The sequence below is a fragment of the Camelus dromedarius genome, chromosome 6, assembly GCF_036321535.1.
Source record: "Camelus dromedarius isolate mCamDro1 chromosome 6, mCamDro1.pat, whole genome shotgun sequence".
NCBI classification, from domain to species: Eukaryota; Metazoa; Chordata; class Mammalia; order Artiodactyla; family Camelidae; genus Camelus; species Camelus dromedarius.
Genome location: NC_087441.1, coordinates 84,149,866 through 84,166,759, shown reverse-complemented (window position 1 = coordinate 84,166,759; position 16,894 = coordinate 84,149,866). Strand labels below are relative to the sequence as shown.

The following is a 16,894-nucleotide window of genomic DNA, read 5'->3' as shown; positions in this document are numbered from 1 at the left end:
TCACCCCTGCCCTTGGTTTGTGTAAAACCCACTGAGTTTTTATTGAGTTTTTTCCAAGGTGTAGGGATGAGTTATAAACAGAACACATTTTCAGGGCAAAAGAGTCGGAGTGATTTCCAGCAAGCCAGATATCTATGAAGAGTTTGTTATAGAGGCGCCCAGAGGCTGAGAGAGAAAGCCTCCAGGACCCTATAAAAAGCTGCCCAAAGTGCCTTCTCCATGGTACTACTGAAGTAGGAAAGAACAAATCTGACTCCATATTAGATCTGTTCCTTTTACTTTAACAAAGCCAAGTTAATATGCTCCAATCTTTTCATGGGTTATGATGTCACAGAGGAGACGGACAGGTCAACAAGGAACCACTCTGCCGTGATCACGGAGCCAGGGAACGGGAAGGGCGGCAAGACGTATGATGCATCCTCAGCTGTGCCTGCGCTTCTAGGCAGGTACCCAAAGTCACCTCGACAAGGTGTCAAATGCTTGTGACCACGTCCTCATCACCTGACATGAATTAAAGAGAAATGGAAACCTATAAAATTCCAATACACTTGGTGGGTACACCGTCCAAAGAACAAAGTCACAGTTTGACAACTGGCCATCAGAGTTCCCTGGGATTCATTCTTGGAGAACCTTAAAAACCACTCCTCTGTCCTCAAGGAGTGCTGAATATTTGTCCTATTTTTGGCTCAGGGATGGAGCTCATTCAAGTGAACTTCAATGTCTGCACAGATTTGACTGTCTTTGTCCAGGTTCACTTGTCCATTCTAAAGAGGCTTGAGCTAAGTCCATCCTCCATAAGATCTGTTCCCTCCAGTGAAAACTCATCGAGCCTGCAATTAAAAGCCAACTGAACAAGACTCTCCTCAGCTAAAAAGTTCACCCACTCTTCACTGATTTCTTAATCTCCTTTCCTAGCTAATTGCAACAGACTAACAACTCCCTCCACCAAGCTCCCCAACTATGTCAGTTTGTCTCCCCAAACAGAAAGTGAGGTCCATAAAAGAGGTGACTCCATAGTCACCTCTGAATTCCTAGCATACAGTAATGTCAATAAATAGAACTATGATTATGGCTTCTTTCCTTTAAAACCTTTCTGGTTATTTGAATGAGACCTTGGAAGAGAGGTGTTTGCGGTCCAGTATCTTGATCCACAAGACTCTGGAGGCCTTTTTCGGAATGGCGGTTCACTGATCCATTCAAAACACAATTTCTCATTCCAGGAGTAGCTGTGTTTTTCTGCCAGGAGTTTGTGGTCACTCTCATGCCAGAACAGCTTTAAATTATATCCCTACTTTGGATTTGTTATTTTCCCCTCTCCCAACAAAATTGACTTTCCTTACTTTCTTGCCTTGAGGAATTTTTTTTTCTTAGTTCACCCTTTAGTAAACCAGGCTTCTCAGGATCTGCTTGGCCTTACATAAGATCAGCCACTCAACTCCCATTGTGAGAGGCTTGGGGCTCAACTCCTGCCCTCCTGTCAGGGCATTTGAAACCCAGCTCAGGGGCCAAACGGCCCCCCAAGCGCTTCTAATGCTCGCTTACTTCCCAGAATCCCTTTCTTGTTTGTCTTGGATTCTGAGTATTTCCCCTCACTTTCTTGGCAATTAGCTGTGCAGCTGGAAAGATGAGGAAGGAAGGTTTTATTTCTTAATCAGCATTTTAAGGAAATTATGTAATGAAGGTTTTAACGAGTTTCTATATCACTCCATTGCCGAGACAGGAAACACACTAGATATTTTCTAAATTTAGGTATCATGTGCATTTTTTCTTTGCTTTTCTTTTCTTAACTAACAGATACTGTTTAATTAAAAAAATAAGGCCCCAAATAGGATAGAACCTTGAAATGGCATACAAAATTAAAGGGCAAAGACAGAAAAATGAGAAATACTCTACAAAGTTAATAAAATACATACATAATGGATCAGAGCAGCAATTCTCAGTAACAGCTAATTGAAACATGACCATGAGGTAGAACTTCTCTCCTGTCAGGAGATGGCCAACAGAAAATAGAATTAAAACAACAAACTGAAATTCTACGTCTGGCAAGGTACAGAAGGCTACCAGCTAAATGTGTCTTCTTCTGGAAAAGAGGGAGGCCCACCAGCTCTTTAATGTGGAGCCAGAGCCCAGGGGAGGGCGGTGAAGAACCGCCCTGTAAGTACCCAATTAGGAAAGTGGGTGATGAATAAAGAGACGTGAGCTTTCATGACAGAGATGATACTACTATTCACTTGTCCTGTAAAGTATGTCTTCACGTTCAGTGATCAATACCTCGGCGTCCTCAGGGATTGAGATTATAGGAAAATGCACAGCTTGAGCCCAGACCTCCTCTTTGAGCTCGTGACATTACACTTAGATGTCTCAAGGGCACCTCCAACTCCACCTGCAAAGAGCTGACTTCACGGATCTCCTCCCATAGACGTCCTGCCCAAGGCCACTGGTTGGGGGGCAAGGTCTCTCTGCCTCTCCCAGCTCAGGCCCATCACTCACAGATGTGACTGGACCCATCCTTCAGGGCCCAGATTTCCTCAGTCACCGAGCCCCACCACCCACACCTGACCTACCAGGTACTCACTGGAACTCACTCAGCACTGACTTTGTGCTGGGGTCCATGCTGCACACTGTGAACACGTTATCTCACTGGATCTCCACAGCAGTCCTGGGAAGTCGGTACGTCACTGCTTTAATTGATTAGATAAATTGTTTCACTTCCTTGAGTGCTTCATCCAAAGTGAAACGTCTACTAAGCCACAAACATGGGACTGAAAACCACTTGAAAATTGAACACTGCTACACCTCGCAGCCACCCTACTCTGACTCATCACATCACCTCCTGCCGAGCCTTCTAAATGTTTCCCAGCATTCTACAATACAAAAGTGATCTATGAGAGCACCCAACTCCCCCATTTAAAATCTGTCAATGACGGTCCACTGCCCTTAAGAGAAAGCCCCACTGGGCCTGAGAACAGCCCAATGGCCCGGCATCCTCGTTCCCTGCACGGCCACGCCACCTCACCCACAACGCAGCTCTACACTGGCCATGACCAAGACAAGGATGCTGACTCCGTACAACCTGGGGCTCATCTCACTCGAACAATGATCACCTTCTTCAGTGGTCACCCTCTTCATTGCTGACTCTCAAAAAAATGTTTTTTCAGGATGAATCAATATCTTTTTCCTCACAACTTCCAGTCATTGATAATGAGCTCCCCCCAAAAGAGAGAAGACCTAATTCTCAGTCTCCTTATCTGTAAAGTGAGAATAACAAGGAAATACGTGAGGTTTTAAGAGAAATAATATTCATGTGAGGCTGAGGGACAATTCCACCATACAGTAAGCTCTCAATATGTGCTTACTTAATATTAATAAGAATATATTCCATTCCAGCAAACTTAAATCAACGTTTTATGGCTTTGTCCAACAGACTACAGACAAACTGTTGGATGAAACCCTTTGAGCAGATCAGCACAAGCGTACAGGGAGAGGTAAGCGCTGACTCCATTTACAGCTGCAGCCAACCAGCACTATGGGGCGGGGGCAGTTTGCTCAAACTCTTACATGTTGCTTGAGCATTTAGTTGTCATTATTGAATAAACATGTGTAGTTTAGTCAAAGCTCCTGAAACATAAATCTTCAAAGATTGATGAAAATTGGGTTTCAAGTACAACACTCTCACTAGAAATTATTTGAAAATGATAATCTTAGCTCCTCTGCACATCAAAAGGGCATGTTCTTAATGTATCTGACTAAATACACAGGAAGAGTTGTTTAAAAGAAATTAAGATAAAGCCATCCTGAATAAGCTGTCAGTATCATCTACACAAAGCCCCACCCAAGGGTCTCATTTCTCATTTCTCACTTCCACATAGGTGTTCATGTAGCCTAACTTGGGTCTTGGTTTCTTATAACACAGGGTTGGGAAGAGATGTGGATAGATTTATGTAGCAAATTTAAACCTAGGGTATTTGTTGTGTAGGAATCCTAGAAATAAACAAATTGATATATAGTCCGCCTGAAGAAGCATAGCCTTTCCATTTACAACAGCATTAAAAATAAAATGAGAGATTCATTTAACAAAAATTTACAAGGTTTGTACATTGAACATTTTGAAGTATCACCGAAGAAAACTTTAAAAGATTTACATATATGGAAGGCATCCCATGTTCATGGAATAGTAGACAATATTGTTAAAAATGTTAAGACTCCCCAAAGTGATCTACAAATTCAGTGGAATCGCTATCAAAATTCCAGCTGAATTCTTTTCAAAATTGAAAAACTGATACCAAAATTCATATGGAAGTGCAAGGGGACCAGGACAGACAAAACAATCTTGAAAAAGAAGAACAAAGTTGGAGGACTCACTTTAAAGTTTACTAAAAAGCTATAGTACTCAAGTCAGTAGAGTGCTGGCATAAGTTTTGATAAATAAGTCAATGAGACACAATAAAACCCAGAGGGGAAAAACTTACATTTACAGTCAGTTTTCCACAAGAGTGCCAACAACACTCCATTGAAAGAATAGTCTATTCAACAAATGGTGCAAGGACAGCTGGGTATCTGCAGGCAAAAGAATGAATATGGAATCTGGACCCCCCATAATGTATATAACAAATAAAAATTAATTCAAAATGGATCACAGACAGAAACATAATAACTAAACCTATAAACTTTCTAAAAGAAGACACAGTATAAATCTTTGTGGTCCTAGGATAGGTTTTGGTTTCCTAGATACAATACCAAGAGCAGAAGTGACAGAAGATAAAGGCAGATAAACTGGACTTCATCAAAGTTAAAACCTTTTTCTTACAAAGGACATCATCAAGAAAGTGAAATTACAGGGGAAGGTTGTTTCTAAGGGATAGAGTGCGTGCTTAGCAAGAAAAATAAAATAAATCAATACATCTAATTACCTCCCCTATAAAGAAATTGTTTTAATGTTTAAGAAAACTAAAGTGAAATGAGAATCTGCAGAATAGGAGAAAAATTTTGCAAAGCATATATCTAATAAGAGACTAGTATCCAGGATATATAACAAATGCTTACAACTGAACAAGACAAAGAAAATCGACCCAATTTTTAAATTTGCCAAGGATTTAAATAGATACACAAATGTCCAATAAGCATATGAAAAGATGCTCAGCATCACTAGCCAAATCAGTATCAAAATGCGATCTCATTTTACACCCAATAGGATGGTTATAATCAAACATGGACAATAACAAGTGTCGTTCAGGAGGAAGAGATACCTTATATGTGGCCATTGGAAAGGGACAATGGTGCAGCTTCTTTGCAGAAGTCTGGTGTTTCCTCAAAAGTTTAGAGTTATATGGCTCAGCAATTCCCCTCCTACATATTGAGCCATCCCTCAGTATCCTCGGGGGGTTGATTTCTGGAACCCCAACCCTGGATACCATAATCCAAGGATGTTCGAGTCTCTTTACAATCAGCCATCTGGATCCATGAAGTGGAAACTACACATAAGGTGGGCCAACTCTACAGCCAAAAGAATGAAAACATATTCTCACAAAAAACTTGTACATCAATATTCATAGTAGCCAAAAGTTACAAACAATATCCATCCATCAATGAATGTATAAACAAAATTACCAAGCATAGTCCCACAAAGTTTTGGTCTTTGAATCTTTGACAAAGGAGGTGAGAACATACAATAGAATAAAGATAGCCTCTTCAGCAAATGGTGTAGGGAAAACTATACAGCTGCATGTAAATCAATGAAGTTAGACTACTCCTTCACAGCATACACAAAAATAAATTCAAAATGGCTTAAAGACTTAAATATGTAGACAAGACGCTCTAAACCTCTTAGACGAAAAGATAGGCAAATCATCTGACATACATCTCAGCAATGTTCTCCTAGAGCAGTCTACTCAAGCAATAGAAATACAAGCAAATATATATAAGTGGGATCTAATTAAACTTACAAGCTTTTGAACAGCAAAGGAAACAGTAAGCAAAACAAAAAAACAACCTATGGAATGGAAGAAAATATTTGCAATGAATTAAACTGACAAGGGCCTAATTCCCAGAATACGTAAACACCTTTTACACTTGATAAGAAAGAAAAACAAACAATTCAATCCAGAAATGGGCAGAAGACCTAAACAAACATTTCTCCAATGAAAACATACAAATGGCCAATAGGCACATGAAAAAATGCTCAATATCATTATCAGAGAAATGCAAATCAAAACTGCAATCAAGTATCACCTCTCACCAGTCAGAATAGCCATCATTCAGAAGTTCACAAACAATAAATGCTGGAGAGGCTGTGGAGAATAGGGAACGCTCCTACAGTGTGGTGAGAATGCAGTTTGGTGGAGCCATTGTGGAAAACACTATAGATGTTCCTCAAAAGACAAAAAATTGACCTCTCTTATGACCCAGAAATCCCACTCCTGGGCTTATATCCAGAAGTAACCCTAATTCAAAAAGACACCTACACCCCAATGTTCAGAGCAGCACTATTTACAATAGCAAGACATGGAAATAACCTAAATGTCCACTGACAGATGACTGGATAAAGAGGTTGTAGTATATTTGTACATTAGACTACTATTCATCCATAAAAAAATAATAAATTAATGCCATTTGCAGCAGCATGAATGGACTTGGAGAATGACATTCTAAGTGAAGTAAGCCAGAAAGAGAAAGAAAAATACCATATGAGATCGCTCACATGTGGAATCTAAAAAACAATAAAACAACCAACAAACAAAAAGATAAAGTTATCTACAGAACAGAAACAGACACAGAGACATAGAAACCAAACTATGGTTACCAGAGGGGAGAGGGTATGGGAAGGAATAAATTGGGAGTTCAAGATTTGCAGATACCGACTATGTATAGAATAAACGGCAAATTTATACTGTATAGCACAGGAAAATATATTTAGTATCTTATAGTAAATTATGTTTAAAAAGAATGTGAAAATGAATACAGGTATGTTCCTATATAACTGAAGTGTTGTGTTGTACACAAGAAACTGATGCAGCATTATAAACTGACTAGACTTCAATTAAAATATGTTTAAATAGACCAAAAACGAACAAAAAGAAAAAGGATATTATCAAACCAAAGAATAAAGTACTGATTCAGGCTACAACATGGATGAACCTTCAAACTTTATGCTAAAAAAAGCCAGACACAAAAGGGCTAATTGTGCCCTTTTAGGTGAACTGTATCTAAGCGTTTATTGTACTATTCCTATAAATTTTCCGGAGGTTTGAATTCTATCAAAATCAAAATAAAATGTATTATTCATTAAAAACATAAAACGATTCCTCACAGGAGGGCTTTAATTATTAAATGCAGAAATGCATGTAAAGCTCCTGGAACAACAATTTGCATGTCCACAGACAGTCACTGCTGTCACTGCCACTCAGGGGGTGGTGCCAGCGCTGATGAGACCTGCCTCCACTTGCGGCCCTGCAGGCAGGATTGAGGGCCTGGGCTCTGACAGGCAGGGTGAGCGTGAACCTGGGTCAGACACAGCCACGCCCCAGACTCTGCGATAACCAGCTTTCTTATACAAACTTCTCCATGTAGCATAAACACACTACAGGGATGTATCTTACAACACAGGGAATATAGCCAATGTTTTACAAAAACTATAAAAGGAGCATAACATTAAAAATTGTGCATCTATTTAACACCCTGATACTTATATCATATTGTAAATCAGCTATACCTTTATAAAAAATTAAAAAAGTGATTTTAAAATGTTTTCCCTTTAATATTCCTTTCGGTTTTTAAGTAACTACTAAAAAGCTTAGAATGTATAAAAGCATTTAAGTGTGATAAATTTGTTTACATATATATTTACTTTCAACTTCCTGCTAAAAGAGAATTTAAACAATTTTTTAAACACAGCTTAACAACCATAACAACAAAAAGACAAAAGTGACAGTGAAGAGAAAAAGGAGATTCAATACTTAAATGAAACCAGGGGGAGGTAAAGTCATAAAAATGGATGCCATGAAGTCAGGGTAAGTGTTAAAGGCCGACTAGAAATTCAGCTGTAAGATTCTTGGCAGCTAAAGCAAAAAGAAATAGATGATGAGGTGGTGGTAGAGCTCAGTGGTAGAGCGAGTGCTTAGCATGCACGGGGTTCTGGGGTCAAGCCCCAGGGCCTCCACTAACAGATAAATACACCTAATTGCCTAACCCCCAAAAAGAGCCCCAAAGAAAAGGAAAAGAGTAATTTCTTTATGAAAGATATCTGATATTAAATTTCGATTAAATACTTAAAAAAAAATAGAAAAAGATGAGTGACACAAGCGATAATGCCCGTGAGATAAATCTGCGGTGGCTGCTGGCAAGTCCCCATGTCCCACGTGGGAAAATCTGAAACATCCTTCTCACCACTCAGAGTCATCCTCAGCCCACACCACCCCTCCCCCTGTTAAATGCAGGAGCACAAGCAGGGCCTGGCCTTTGCTCTCTCTGTGTCACCACAGTGAGACAGGATGGAAGGGGTCAGAGCACAGCCATTCAAGGAAGGCCACAGTAATTAACATCAAAATGGTGAAGCATTCAACCCCCAATAGGCCTTGAGGCTCAGGATGAAGAGATTTAACTTCTAGCAGAACTTGAGCATCATTTTACACCCACTGTAATAGTAACATGGTGAATAACACAACCCCAGGCATCATGGCAGTCCCAAGGCTAGCCAAAAAAGGTCAAATGGTGGGAAATGGCCAACTCCCTGGGAATTCCAACCCCTTGCCCCTAGGCAGGTCCTTCTACTTATTAGCATATGAAACCACCAAGCCCATGAAAACCAGCAACACAGCACCACCTCGCGGGCACCCCTCCCTCTCCCTCTTTGGAGAAGGCCCACACTCTGTCTGTGGAGTGTGTACCTGCTTTTTTTTTTAGTTAGCATTAAAGATTTTTATTTCAAAATACAGACGTTTTCTAAGCATTACAGCCAACAGATGACACTTAAAATTCAGCAACGCTTTGTTTACGCTTTAGCCATAGTTCTAACAGATTTCATGCTCAAAAAAAACAAAAAAAAAGAGAAAGAAGAAATTGAAAAAAATAAAAAACCCTGCCATATTTGAAAGAATTAAGATCAACTATAGTCAAATTTCAAGTAAAAATGCATTTCACACAAAATAGAGAAAATGCTCAGAAAGGGTTTTATATCTGGAACCATTCCTTGAAAACTTTCTCACATTCTTTTTTTTTTATATATTTTTTATTGATTTATAATCATTTCACAATGTTGTATCAAATTCCAGTATTCAGCACAATTTTTCAGTCATACATGCACATATTAACACTCATTGTCACACTTTTTTCTCTGTTAGTTACCATAAAACTTTGTGTAAATTTCCCTGTGCTGTACAGTATAATCTTGTTTATCTATTCTACAATTTTGATATCCCAGTACCTACTTTTAATCTGAGCATCAAACCCCAAAACCTCGTGGTGTTTCTCTTGCCTTTCAATGTATCTATCTGAATAAATCTACCTTTACTCAACAGTGGCTTGGTTTTGAATTCTTTCCTGCATGAAACCAAGGACCCACATCGGACGGGGCACAATCCAGGGGCTCAACCAAAGCCTGGGGCACAGCCCTTCTCATGCCCCATGTTTTTTTTGTATCAACAGGACTGGATTTTGAAGGGAGCTCTGAGGACCCAGCTAAGGGACAGAAGCAGCCCCCAGGGCTCGAATTGGCGGGCAGCCCCTCCCCCAGCAGGGGCCTGGGGTCTGCTCAGTTCTCTGTGGTTCTCTGTTGTGCTGACTCCCCAGCCACAGAGAGTTCTCCCTAGGCCTATCCCCACAAAACCCTTCTCTCCAAAATACAAGCACATCATGTCACAGTCCTCTTGTTCAACCAGGAAATGTTCAGCCCACATTTTCCTTCCCCAGTAAAAACCTAACTGTCCTCCCTCCGATTCCACCACTTCTTTCTTTGTGAGAACTCTGCACTCCCCACACACCATCGTGAACGCAGGTGCCTTGCTGGTTGGGACCGAGATGTTTCAGTCTCACACAGCCTGCGTCCTTTCACTTTACCCTTGCTACCTTAAAAAAGTCTTTCCTGAGTCTCCCACCCAACTGATTCTGAACTTCACAAAGTGCTGAGTTTACGGTCACTATGTGCATACTTCCCTGCTTTTGGCTAGATTTCCTTCTCAAGATCTTCATTAAGGAGCTGCATCAAGACGTTTTAAAGAGGCTATTCTTACATCTGAGCAGATGAGCCTGCATAAAATTTAAATGGCTTTGAAGAGAGAGTTAACCAGGGACAGAGAGGTCGCAGGTCCTAGTCAAGAGTGTCATGAGGCAAAATGTTCTTCAAAGGCTCAGAGTGGCTTCTGAACACGGAGTCAGAAGGGAGGAGGTGCCAGACAGTGAGTGGGGTGAGTGACACAGGGTACGCTTCCCCAGCTGGGGAAGAAATGGTTTTTTTCTATTTTTCCAAAAGATTTCTTACTATCTTTTTCTCCTATTGTCACATACCATTTCCTATGAATTAAGAAAATCAATGTCAGTCATTTGGGCCACTTGGGAGAAGCTACATGATGCCATTCACAGGGCTGGGGCATGAGAGCCACACCAGTCTAAGTTGAAAGACAAGCGGGGTTATTTCCATGGTGATCACGGGCATGCAGCAAATTTCCCAGCTTCAATGACCTCATCTCAAAGGTGGGGCCAATAAAACTACCTAGCAAAATGCATGATGATTATGGCCAACATCTGTTTACTAGGTAAGTGACCGTGACAGCTGCCACTTAATGGGGAATGAGAATGATCAACGAGGCCCAGTCTACCTGGTCACAAGCACCCTGCCTTCCTGCCTTGGTGCAGCAGCAGAGCTTGTTTAGCTGAGATGAACGCCCCCAGAGCAGCCCCGACGAGAAAGATCCCAGCGCTGCACTGCGAGGCCTGTTCCTTTCCTTCTCAGAGCTGATCACAGTTTGCAGTCATCTGTTTTTATGTTTATCACTTTTGTAACTGCCTCCCCTCCGGAGTTTTCCTCAAGGAGCACAGGGCCAGGTGTGTCTTGCTACCTGCTGGATATTCTGTGCTGGGTGACAGTCGACCCCACATCTGGCTCTGGTGCTTAACGAAGAGGGTAGAAGGCCCAGGGGCCCATGCCAAATCGAGGCACCTGCACCCAAAATTATGGTCTGACTTTGGGCAAATTACACAGTCTTCTTAACCCTGAGATTCCTCATCTGTCCATGAAAATAACTGCCCATGGCACACAGAGTTACAAGGATTAATAGAAATCACCAAATTCACAACGTATTCAAGGGGCCACCAGTGCGCCCTCAACAGACACATGCTGTCTTTACGGCTCTGACACACGCGAAGCGGGGCGGCCGCACACAGTGAACACTGCTAAGTGTCAGTGTGTTAAGTGCTTCATGTGTGCTCTAATACTCTTTACAACTTACAACAATCCCAGGAACAAAAGAGTATTATCATGCGCATTTCACAGAATCACCAACAGGTTAAGAGAGGTTACATTCTATTCCAAGGCCCTATGGTGAGGAAATGGCGATTTAAACCTGAATCTGGGCCCAGACGTGGGCTCCAGCTCTCTCCCATCCACCTGACCACTTGCCTATGAAATCCACCTGTCTAATACACAATTTCCAGCTGGCCAGCTCTTAAATGCATTGTGTTCCAACTTTTGTCAATGTTGGTTAATTACCATAAATTTTTCTCAGAAACCACTACAGAAAAGAAAGGTGGAATCACGTCCCTGCCCACAAAGGAGAGGAAATCTGCCTTGCCTTCTCCTGTAATGTGCAGAAAGCCTACCCTACACCACCAAATCATTTTGTATCCTTCCTCCATGTTTATGTTTGCACGCAGCTTATTAAAGTAGAAGGTACCTGCAGTAATTCCATCTCGGTTGCTTTCCAAGGTTGCAGATTATCCATAGTCAGTCTGTGAAAGAAATTATTACAATGTGAATGAAAATACTGCAACCATGTCAGTAAACAAAGAATGCTGAAACCAAGTCATCAGCGGCTGCCAACACACCCCAGCAAGGACAGGCCTGCAGCCCAGCCTCTGCAGCCACTCACAACGGTGCCCTCTGAGCAGACTCAGAATAAGAAAGGACAGGATATTAGCCCTAGATAGCTAGGTGTTTGTCTAAAGAAGGAATTCAGTGAGTCCAAATGTTTGCTTCCTCCCATACATAGAAAAGCACTAAATTCTTGAACTTGACATACCTGGCTTTCTTTAGATAACAAGCAATCTTTTATTGTTCCAACTTCCCGGTCTTTGTTGTAAAGCTCCTCTATATCCTATTTCCTCCCGAACCTCTTCTGAGCAGTCCCTCTGAGAGATCTGAGAGGCTGTCATCCCAGGTCAAGTCCTCCTGCCAAATAAATCATAACTCTTAACTTTTAGGCTGCACATGTATTTCAGTCAAAAGTTTTGGAAACCATGAAAGGACCCAGAGCAGACTTCTCTCCAGCTGAACTCTCCGAGGAACTGGAGCCTTGGTACCAGCAGTGGCCCTTTGTGCCCGTCTGCCTCCTCGGGGAGTCCAGATGAATTTGAGTGAGTCTCTTCTGGTTCTAGGATCTCCCATATTGGTTGATGATCCTGAGTTTTATTTGGCAGTGTATCCAGGTACCTGGCCCTCCAGTTGAAAGATACTGGGGGGAAAACTACCCACCCAGTGGAGACATGCTGGGTGGGGCCTGGTTGAAAGATAACAGGAAACACCCAACTTGAGGAGACGTCCAAAGTGGGGCTGGTGGAAACATACCAGGAAAGTACTCACCCAGTGGAGACGTCCCGAGTTGGTCCAAGTTGAAAGACACTGGGTTCAGGACTGAGTGGTTAGGTAAGAGGCTGGTCTAATGTTTTCCTCAATTTGGTTACCTCTACTGAATTTTTCAGGATAAAAGTAAAACTCTTATGAGGAACCTTTCAACTCCAAAATTGGGACCCTCCTCCTGGCTGGTAACAGCTTTCTCCAGTGACAGAGAAACTTGCAGGATTGGTAGAGGCAAATACTTCATGCCATATAGTTGTCCCTGTGGGAAAACTTACTAGCAATTTTATTTTGAGAACCCGACCTTAGAATGGGGAATAGAACTTTCAAAAAAAGAAAAAAAAAAAGAAAAGAAAAGAAAAGAAAAAGAAATGACAGATTGCCAGCCTCCATCTTATACCACAGCCAGGTTTATATACGTACAAATCTTACAACATTAATTGCAAAAAAAAAAAAAAAAAAAAAAAAAAAAAAAAAAACCTCACCCTGAAAGTAACTAACCAGGACTGTTAAAAACATTTTTAGGAATTCTGAACTTATAAAACAAAATCCCCTTTATGGATATCTTGGATGTTTTTTCCTATGTCCTTGAAATGAAAACTTTTTATCTTTCTCTGGGTATTTTATTTTTGTGTACGTATATATATATATATGTGTTTCATTTTTTTTTAAAGGAAACCTTGGAATCTGCCATACAAAAGGTAGAAATATTGTGTACATATGGTGGCCACGCAAATAAATTGGGATTCTCAACAATCCTTTGATTGTACCAATTTTCAGATATTTTGCCATCTTAACCTTTGTTTCATCAGCATGTACCACAAAGGCCTTTAGCTTTTGGAGAGTAAACTTTTGAATTTTATTTAGGCAACACACCCACTCTCATGTGGAAAATCCTCTTCATCTTATTGGTTTAAAAAATATATATATATTTTATTTTATATAAATGAATATATATAAATTGATGGCCATATGTTGGATCCTTTAATTTGGAAAAACTTTTAAATTGGTGAAAGTTGAAAGAGCTCTCTGTATAAACATCTGTTTTATTGGTAACTAATAAAATCAAGTTTAAAGGTCGAAAAATATATCTAATGTTTAACTTAATAATTCAGTTAAAAAAAAAAACTGGTTTCAAAAGCTACATTTGTGTTTTTACTTTCCAATCAATGGTTTTAGACATGCTAATAAAAACTTAGAATAATTAATGTTAATTAGGTTGAATAACTGGAAAAAGAATTGTAAATATGTAGGAAAAAAAAAGATAAGGGGCTTATCCCAAATGGATAAATATTTTTATATGGTTATTTTGAATGAGATAAATAAAATGGACATTTTTGCATTTACATGCAAGGTTTTGATACTACACTACGTAAAGTTAAAAAAAAAAGAGCCAAAGATATCACCTACTACCTCCAACATTAAAGTTCAAACAAGTCCGTTTTATTTACCACAGTTTTAAATATATGTATTTATAGGGCTAAAATATATATATATATATATATATATATATATATATATAAATATATATAGACTGAAATACTTGATCAATGATTGGGACAACAGACCAATTAATGAAATTAAAATTGAGAAGGGCCTAAGCTCTTTGGCTCAAACTTTGGGATCCCAGAGACTTTTGTATAAAATTAGATACAATGCACGGAAAAAAAAAAGGCTTTTGGCACTCCTTCTAGAAATAAGAATTATTGATTAAACATAATAAATATAAAAATTAAAGGTATAAGATTTAATAAAATTGAGATAAAAGTTTGTAAAATTGGTATATTAAATGGGCTTTGTATAAACATCTTCCTTAATTATCTTTTGGGATAGATATGTTTCAATGGAAAAACGCTTCCTTTTCTTGGTATTACAAGGCTGGGCACGTATCTATCCCTCAGAAAATATTAATTGAACACAGTAAAGGAAACCAATAGAGTTACATGAGCTGTCCAATATAACGTAAAACTAAAAACTAATATTCAGTAGCTAATAAAAAATATAATAAGAGGTTTACCCTGGGTTTAACTTATAACTCAAGGAAAAGAGACCTTACTAAATGCCTTATGCAAGCTTTCAAAGGCAAGATAAAGTAAACCTTAAAATTTTAAACATGGAATTCTTTGTTTACAGCTCTTCTCACTGATACAAAGAAGCAAATTAAGGAGATACTATTGGGCCTGCATGACAGAGAAATTCTCTGGGGAACTGGAAGCGTGTGTCTTTGTCTTGCAGATCAGAAATGTAAATACAGCAAACAGTGACCTAGGACTGAGCCTAATTAGCTCAACGAGATAAAACTCAGGGCCAAAGAAATTTGTGGCATTTTACAACTCAGAACCCTGATGGGTCCTTAAGTCTTTGTCAAGAAATCTTAAATGTCTGTTTCATAAATGGTAAGACTTAGTGATTTGAGCAAGCAAATTCAGTTCACTACAACTATTATTATACTTATCTCATAAGTAAGTTTTGAAGTGAAGCTATGAAATCTCTAACTTTTGTCTGTTTATAAGCCTGCGTACACATTGCAGATGTGAGATAATTCTACAGCTGAAAAAATAAAAATCAATGTCAAAGAGCTCTGCTTAATTGGCGTAAAAAATAAGAGCTGACAAATTAAGTAGTTTTAAAATAAAAACTGACCAAATTGACCTTCAGCTTCATGTGAACTGGAAAATATTCAATATTAAGATAATAATTGATATTGTTTAGTTTAAGTATGTTCTAATTAATATAGACATCTTTAAAGTCACCAATATTAAGTATAGTACTTTTACTGAACCTAGGTTTAATGAAAGTCAAATAAGATCCTGTTATATCTGGTGCAGATTTGTTAAAAAATATAATAGTAATGTGGTGTGGTAAAATTTAAATAAATTAAATGCAAATGAGATGAGAGCTTTGGGTAAATTTTTAAAATATATTTTTAAATGTATATTTAAGATAATCTAAATGTTTGATATCTTTAAATTCTAGAGTTGTGCTACATTAAGTTAAATGATAGGATTTTATTAAATAGCTATGCCATTTTCAGATAAAATAAGATTGAAATATGAATTATTTAACATTTAACTTCCTCTTACAGAGAAAATAAAGGTGTTTAGAAGTATTAATAAATGGTTGGTGCCACCTTGAAATAGTCTTTATTATTAAGGGAATGATCTCAGTATCCTAGGAAAGTAAGATAAATGTGTAAAGGAAGATAAAAGAATGGAATTATATTTTGTTAATGAAAAATAGTGACTTTGTCCTGAAGCTGGTTACTTCTGAATGGAATAGAAAATAAGGAACAAACTAATATGAGTATAGAAAGCTGTGGAAGGCTTGTGGAAGAGGAACCCTGAAGAAAGGGATTTGTACGTGGTCGGAATTGGCTAAATTTAGAATCAACTTGGGCAAAGTAAATGAATCTTAGACATAAACTGGTACAAGAGTAGATTTGGTTTACTCTCTGTTAAGAGGACAAAATTGTCTTGAAATGTTAATCCACCTTCAGTAACAAATTGTAAAGCTTCTTATACCACTTACCTGATCTGTTCTGCCTTTACCTTTGACGTAATTTCTTAATGAATAAGTACTACTTCACAGTGATCTATATGTTTACGTGACCAAGTGTTTTGAAATCTTTTAACAAACTCCCCAAATATCAATTTCTAATTAAAGTTCTTTTAATCTCCAGTTAAGTTTGGGATGCTACAGAGGGCCCCTGAAACATCCCAAAGAGAGATTTTAAACTAGTAAATTTATTTGGCATGTTAAATACATGGTATTGTCAAATGAATAATAAATCTTCTAAGGTTATATTGTATGAGAAAATATTATTAATATAGATACTCTAGAAATTATATGGACTCACTAAAATCTGGCATATCTAAAATGTTACCAGTCATATTTATGGTTATAGTGACCAGGTTCCTTCATCGATTATAGTGTAACGGTGTCTAAACATGCTTTTAAATTTTTGTCATTTATAGACAGTTAATTGCTTTCTTCTGATGATTTTGCAAAATGCTTTCTCTTCAAGGAGATTTACTGGTTTCTAATAAATTTCAAACTATAACACTGAACTAAACTCGGTAAGAAATTTTAAATGTCTAATGAAAACTGATTAAA

At 38.7% G+C, this 16,894-nt stretch overlaps 1 long non-coding RNA gene across 1 annotated transcript in view; it reads right to left on the bottom strand.

Moving 5' to 3' along the window:
* LOC135321525 (uncharacterized) overlaps positions 1-16,894 on the bottom strand; it is a 69,854-nt gene that overhangs the window by 31,595 nt on the left and 21,365 nt on the right. Inside the window, exons 4-5 of the long non-coding RNA XR_010381364.1 lie at positions 12,228-12,376; positions 11,883-11,937 (exon numbers count right to left, since the gene is read on the bottom strand). This is a non-coding gene — a long non-coding RNA (uncharacterized LOC135321525). The remainder of the gene's footprint in view (positions 1-11,882; positions 11,938-12,227; positions 12,377-16,894) is intronic.